Source organism: Sorex fumeus, unplaced genomic scaffold (genome assembly GCF_029834395.1).
Source record: "Sorex fumeus unplaced genomic scaffold, SorFum_2.1 ptg000003l, whole genome shotgun sequence".
NCBI classification, from domain to species: domain Eukaryota; kingdom Metazoa; phylum Chordata; class Mammalia; order Eulipotyphla; family Soricidae; genus Sorex; species Sorex fumeus.
The window spans coordinates 20,985,362-20,992,676 of record NW_026606060.1 but is presented as its reverse complement, the minus strand read 5'-3'; the positions used below and the strand labels follow the sequence as shown (position 1 = coordinate 20,992,676).

The 7,315-nt window shown below is 35.7% G+C and overlaps 1 pseudogene; it reads left to right on the top strand.

Annotated features, from left to right (window-relative positions):
- Positions 1-844: 844 nt before the first annotated feature.
- LOC130029152 (uncharacterized) lies at positions 845-938 on the top strand (annotated as a pseudogene).
- Positions 939-7,315: the final 6,377 nt, after the last annotated feature.

The following is a 7,315-nucleotide window of genomic DNA, read 5'->3' as shown; positions in this document are numbered from 1 at the left end:
ACACTAGCACGCGACAGGGACAAATGGAGACGTTACTGGCGCCCGCTCGAATCGACGACTAACGGGAAGTTAAGTGATTAAGTGATCTATATGTAATATATTGAGTGTATCACTAAAAGTCTAGTTCCATCTTTCACCATAAATTCACTCTTTTTAATCCAACAAAAAATAAATAAATAAAATTATATCAGATATGTTATTCTAAATTATTTATATTTGTAATTTAATTATTTTTGATATGATGATTTCATTCTAATGATGGATTAATTCAGATAAGTATTAATGCTCTTTAAATCAATCCACCAATTTAAATTTGTTCATGTATTTATTTTTTTTTATTTTTGTTTCACTTATGTTTATGGTTATCGTGTAAACATTAGTTTATATCCCTGTATGTTTTAGGATAGTCCAGACCTCTTCAAATAAATGTTATTAAGCTATGCTTACTACCAAGAGTACTAATAACATCTATGCACATCTACATAAGTCAAAAGGCTTAAATTTTAAACCATTTGAAGAAGAAATTATAAAGTGACAAGCTAAAACTTCTAACAAAAATGGGAGAAAAAGGTATTGCAGATGTTGCCAGTGTGGTCATAGGTTATTTGTACTTATTCTCATCCACATGATATTTGATCTGTGAGAGACCATTCTATTGCTATTACAAAAGAATCATTGCTCATATGAGATGGTCTTTGGCCTTTCTTGTTTAGTAAGTACAAGACAAATGGAATATGAATAAAAAGACATACAATTACTGTGAACCTGAGTTAAACAAAAAAGCATTACAGTCATAATAGCTCTCAAAAAAGAATTTCTTTAATAAAAAATGAAAGAAAATCCTGTGCTCACTTCGGCAGCACATATACTAAAATTGGAATGATACAGAGAATATTAGCATGGCCCCTGCGCAAATTCGTGAAGCATTCCATATTTTTAACACAAAATTTGTAAGTCTACAACTGTACCTCATGGTGTCTCACTAGTAAAAAAAATGAAAAAAACATTAATGAAGAGATAAATGTAACAATATATTGAATCCTTGGATGGAATGATGTCATAATAATTTGGTGAATAATAAATTGCCAGATAAGTTTTCATATTATTGCTTAAAAAGAAAAGAAAGAAAATCCTTCGTGTCAGGGCAGTAGTACAGTTGGTAGGGTGTGTGCCTTGCAAGAAGCCAGCCATATGTGCCTCATATTATCCCCTAAACCCCACGAGGAGTGATTCAGAAGCACAGAGCCAGGAGTGAGCCCTGAGTTTCTCTGGGTGTGGTCCCAATACAAAACAGAACAAAAGTACAGATTATACACCATATGATTTCAGATTTTACTTGCTATAGGATTGTACACTTTCATTATGCTTAAAAAGTGTTTAGAATCTATTTATTTACATTTCCTTTTAAAAATACAAAAATTAACAAATATTCTTTAATTTAAATACTCTGATACATCACTTTTCTGTGCCTGTGGCTGGTATAACTAAACTTCCTAGGCATGATTTTTTTTTGAACTGTGGTTTTTGGTGTCAGTAACATTGTTATTTATTCGGGATTTGCCTTTAGGAAAACAGATAGATATTCCTCAACTCTATTTTGTTTTGTATAAACTAGTGTTATAATATTGAATGAATAGGGTTTTAGAATTAAATTGAAAAACTGCATGCAAACTAGTGCCGAACCCTTAAAGCACTAGAAGAAAAATCGTTGCAATAACAAAATAGCAACTGGACAAGAATGGTCATCTTCGATATTACCTAAAATTGATATAAAGAATTCAGAAGAGCAGACAAAGTATACATGAATACACATGTCAACTGCTTTTCACTTTGAAATTCTTAAACTACTAATTTTCAGAATTCACACTTCTATGTTGAAAGATATTGTTTTGTTTCTCAGAGATACATGATAGTTTATGATTCCTCTATTATCAATAACAAAGATAAACACAGGATATTATTTTCAACTTGACATAAATATGACTCAGTTTCTCACAGATATAAGAACTGAAACTTTCTGAACAGTAACACAGACTCCAAACTTCTGAATAATTTTGGCCAATAACCTGAAGTTTCTTTTTTAATGCAGCTAATGTATTCTTTTTATGTGTATTTTGATGTTCCTTAAGTTAACGATTCTTAAGGAAGACATATCAGCATGTAAAGTTCAGAACTTTTTTTCATATATTTTTTCTTTAATTCATTTTCTAAAACATTGAAAAATTGTGAGATATAGTTACAAAGCTTTAGTGGTCAGTTTCAGTTATACAATTTCTCAATACCCCACCTCTCCAATATCCCCTGTATCCTTTCTGCCCCCTCCCCCCACACAGCCTGCCTCTATGGCAGGCACTTTCTTCTCTCTCTCTCCCTCTTCTCTCTCTGTCCCTTTTTCTGTCTCTCTGTCTCTGTCTCTCTTTTTCCTTTTTATTTTATATTTATTTATTTATTTTAATTTTTTATTAGCAAATCACCGTGAGGTACAGTTACAAACTTACAACTTTTGTATTTCAGCCATACAGTAATCTTTACCCATCCCTCCACCAGTGCCCATTCTTCTCCACCAATGTTCCCAATATCCTTCCCACCATCATATCCCATCCCCTCTACCCCACCCCACCACTGTGGCAGGACATTCCCTTTTATTCTCTCTCCTTTTGGGTGTTGTAGTTTGCAATAGAGGTATTGAGTGGCCATCGTGTTTGGTCTATATTCTACTCTCAGCATCCATCTTTCAACCCGAATGGGTCCTTCCAACATCCTTTACTTGGTGTTCCCTTGGTGTTCCCTTCTCTATCTGAGCTGTCTTTTCCCCCAGCATGTGCTGCCACCTTTTGGCCATGGAACAGTCCCTTTCTAGCCACATCCGTGCCAACACCGGTTTCTTTTGTTCTTTTGGATGTGGGCCAGTCTCTGTGGTGTGAGATGATATATAACTGTTGTTTTGATCTGCATCTCCCTGATGATTAATGATGTAGAGCATTTTCTCATGTGCCTTTTAGCCATTTGGATTTTTTTGAGAAACTTTCTTTTCATTTCATCCCCCATTTTTGAAGGGGTTGGATGTTTTCTTCTTGTGGAGTTCAACCAGTGTTTTGTATATCCTTGATATCAACCCCTTATCAGGTGGGTATTGCGTGTATATCCTATCACATTCTGCATACTGTCTTTGTATTCTGGTTACTGTTTATTTTATGGTGCAGAAGCGTCTTAGTTTAAGATAGTTCCATTTGTTTATCTCTGTTTTCAATTACTTGGCAAGTGGCATTTCATCTTTGAAGATATCATTAGCTTCAATGTCATGGAAGGTTTTGCCAACCTTGTCTTCAATGTACCCGATGGATTTCAGTCTGATGTTGAGGACTTTAAACCATTTTGATCTTACTTTTTACCTGGAGTTAGACAGATATTTAACCCCATTTTTTTTTGCACGTAGCTGTCCAGTTTTGCCAGCACAATTTGTTAAAGAGAATTTCCTTTCTACACTTCACATTTCTTGCTGCATTATCAAGGATTAGATGATCATATATTTGAGGGGAGGGTGTCAGTATATTCAACCCTGTTGCATTGGTCTGAGGCTCTGCCTTTGTTCCAGTACCATGCTGTTTTAATTATTGCCGCTGTGTAGTAGAGTTTGAAGTTAGGGAGGTTGATTCCTATCATTTTCCTTTTCCCAAGAAATGCTTTAGCTATTTGTGGGGGCTTATTGTTCCATATGAATTTCAGGAGTGTTTCCTCCATTTCTTTGAAAAAATATCATGAGTATCCTTACAGGGATCACATTGAATTTGTACAATGCATTGGGGAGTATTGATTTTTTATGTCACATTCTTCTCTCATTATTTGCATAAAGGAAAGCCATGGACTTTTGGTTATCAATTTTATAGTGTGCAACTTTACGATACAAGTCTATTGTTTCTAGGAGTTTCTTGGTAGAGGTTGTTGGATTCTCTAGATATAGTGTCATATCCTCTGCAAATAGTGAGAGCTTGAATTCTTCCTTTCCTATATGAATGCCCTCAATATCTTTCTCTTGCCTAACCGCTATTGCAAGAACTTCCAGTACTATATTGAACAGAAGTGGAGACAGTGCACATTCTTGTCTCGTCCCTGATCTTAGAGGAAAAGCTCTTAGTTTTTCCCCATTGATGATGATACTTGCCATAGGCTTGTGGTAGATGGCTTTGACTATATTGAGTAAAGTCCCTTCTATCCCCGTTTTTGCGAGGGTTTTCATCATAAACGGGTGCTGGATCTTGTCAAATGCTTTCTCTGCATCTATTAATATAATCATATGGTTTTATCTTTTCATTTGTTGATATGATGGTTTATTTTGATTAATTTCCAAATGTTAAACCATTCTTGCATCCCTGGTATGAATCCCACTTGCTCGTGGTGTATGATCCTTTTGATGAGTTGTTGAATTCTGCTTGCTAATGTATATTTTTTAATTTTTATTAGTGAGACACCATGAGGTACAGTTGTAGACTTACAAATTTTGTCCTGTAGACTTACAAATTTTGTGCTTGGGTTTCAATTGTATAATGATCAAATACTCATCCATCCACCAGTGCCCATTTTCCACCACCACCACCACCACGGATCTCAGTATCCCTCCCATCCCCATCTCCCCCAACCCACCCTGCCTCTGTGACAGGGCATCCCCCTCTGTTCTCTCTCTTTTGGGCGTTGTGGTTTGCAAAAGAGGCATTGAGTGGCAATCATGTTTGATCTATAGTCTACTTTCAGCATGTTTCTCCCATCCTGGGAGGATCCTCCCAACACCTTTTATTTGGTGCTCCCTTCTTTATCTGAGCTGCCTTTTCCCCTAGCATATATGGCTGGCCTACAAGCCGTGGAGCAAAATTCCTGGTACTAATCTCAGCCATTCTTGGGTGTTAGTCTCCTATTTTGTTACTTTATGTTTCTCAGATGAATGCAATCTTTCTATGTCTATCCCTCTCTTTCTGACTCATTTTGCTTAACATGATACTTTCCATGCAGTACCACTTGTATGTAAATTTCATGACTTCATATTTTCTAACAGCTACATAGTACTCCTTTGTGTAAATGTACCAAAGTATCTTTAACCAGTCATCTATTCTCGGGCACTCAGGTTTTTCCAGATTCTGGAAAGAGTTATTTGCTAATTGCTATTGTAAAGAGTTATTTGCTAATATTTTGTTGAGTCTTCACATCCGTGTTCATCAGGGATATGGACCTGCAGTTTTCTTTTTTTGTGTTGTCTCTGTTTGCTTTTGGTATTAGCAAATTATGAGCCTCATAGAAACTGTTTGGGAGAGTTTCTGTTTCTTCAAGTTTATGGAAAATCTTGAGAAGAACTGTCAATATGTCCTCTTTAAATGTTTAGAAAAATTCGTTAGTGAATCTATCCATACCTGGGCTTTTGTTTTTGGGAAGATTTTTGATTAAAGTTTCAATTTCCTTGATATTAATAGGACTATTCAGATATTCTAGATCTTCTTGATTCAGCATTAGGAGATTATTGGAATCCAGGAATTTATCCATCTCTTCTAGGTTCTCTTTTTCATGACATACAGTATTTCAAAGTAGTCTCTGATGATCTTTTAAATTTCTTTGGTTTTTGTTGTGATGTGCCCCCTTTCATTTCTGATTCAGTTTATTAGGTTTCTATCTCTCTCTTTCTTTGTGAATCTTGCTAATTTTTTTATCAATATTTTTTTTACAAAGAAACAGTTCTTGGTTTCATTCATCTGTTGGATTGTTTTTTGGGTTTCTATGTCGTTCATTTCTGCTCTAACTTTTATTATCTCTTTCCTTCTGCTCATTTCGAGTTCCTTTTGTTGGTCCTTTTCTAAAATCTTTAGCTCTCGAGTCTAGTTGTTTATGTGGGCCCTTTTGTCCTTCCTGAGAAATTCTTGTGAAGGTATAAATTTTCCCCTTAACATGGCTTTAGCTGCATCCCACTGGATCAGGTATGCCGTATCTTCATTCTCAATTGTTTCCAGGTATGTTTTGATTTCTTTCTTGATTTCCTTCCTGATCTACTTGTTGTTCAACATTGAGTTATTTAATTTCCAGGTGTTTGATCAGGTTTTCTGTGTCTGTACATGATTAACTTCAGTGCATTGTGATCTGTAATGATAGTTGGTATAATGTAAATCTTCCTGATTCTGTTGAAGTATGTTTTGTGGCTCAACACATGGTCTTTTCTAGAAAGTGTTCTATGTGCACTGGAAAAGAATATTTATTCTATTTTGGGGGATATAAAGTCCTGTATAGATCTATTAGTCCTCTATGTTCTATTTCTTCCTTCAGAGCTATTACTTTCTTGCTGACTTTTAAATTTATTGATCTAACCAGAGGTGATAAGACAGTGTTGAACTCTCCAACTACTATTGTGTTGCTCACAATGTCCTTCTTAAGATCTGTTAGCTGTTGCTTTAGGTTATCTGGCTGGTATCTCTTTGGGTGTATATACGATTAGGAGTGTGATTTCTTCCTTCTGTAAATATCCCTTGATTAATAAAAAATTGCCTCATTATCCCTTCTAATCTTTTTCAACCCCAAATCTATGTTGTCTGATACTAGTAAGGCTACCCCAGCATTTTGACAGGGTTGTTTTCTTGCAGGATTGTTTTTCATTCTTTGACTTTGAATCTGTGTTTGTTCTGACTGTTCAGATGTGTTTTTTGTAGGCAGCAGAATGTTGGATTTAGTCTCTGAATTCATTTTGCCACGCTGCGTCTCTTAATTGGTGAATTTAGATCATTCGCATTGAAAGAGATTGTTATGGGGTTTTGTGTCATCTCTTTGTAAGTGTTTGGTGTGCTTTAGTGGTTTGTCTTGTCTTACAGTAACCCCTTTAGTCCTTCTTTTAAGTTTGGTTTTGAGACTATGAAGTTCCTGATCTGTTGTTTATCCACAAAATAGTGTACTGTTCCTTCAATTTTGAGTGAGAGTATAGCCAGATAATATATTCTTGCTGAAGTGTTCATTTCATTGCATTTTTTTTCACTATGTCCCACCATTGCCTTTGGGCTTGGAGTGTTTCCTCTGATAGGTCTGCCTTGAATCTAAGGGGTGCTCCTTTGTATATGATTTCCTTCTATGACCTTGCTATTTTCAATATTGTGTTTCTATCTATGGCATCTATCATTCTAACTATGATATGTCTTGGAGTATTTTTGTTTGGCTCACTTTTAGTTGGCATCCTTCAGGCTCCTTGTATCTGGATGCCTCCATTGTCCAGCTCTGCAAACTTCTCCGCAGTGATTTCTTAATTGTGGCTTTTTCACTGGGGTTGCTTCCCTGTTCTTCTGGTACTCCGAGA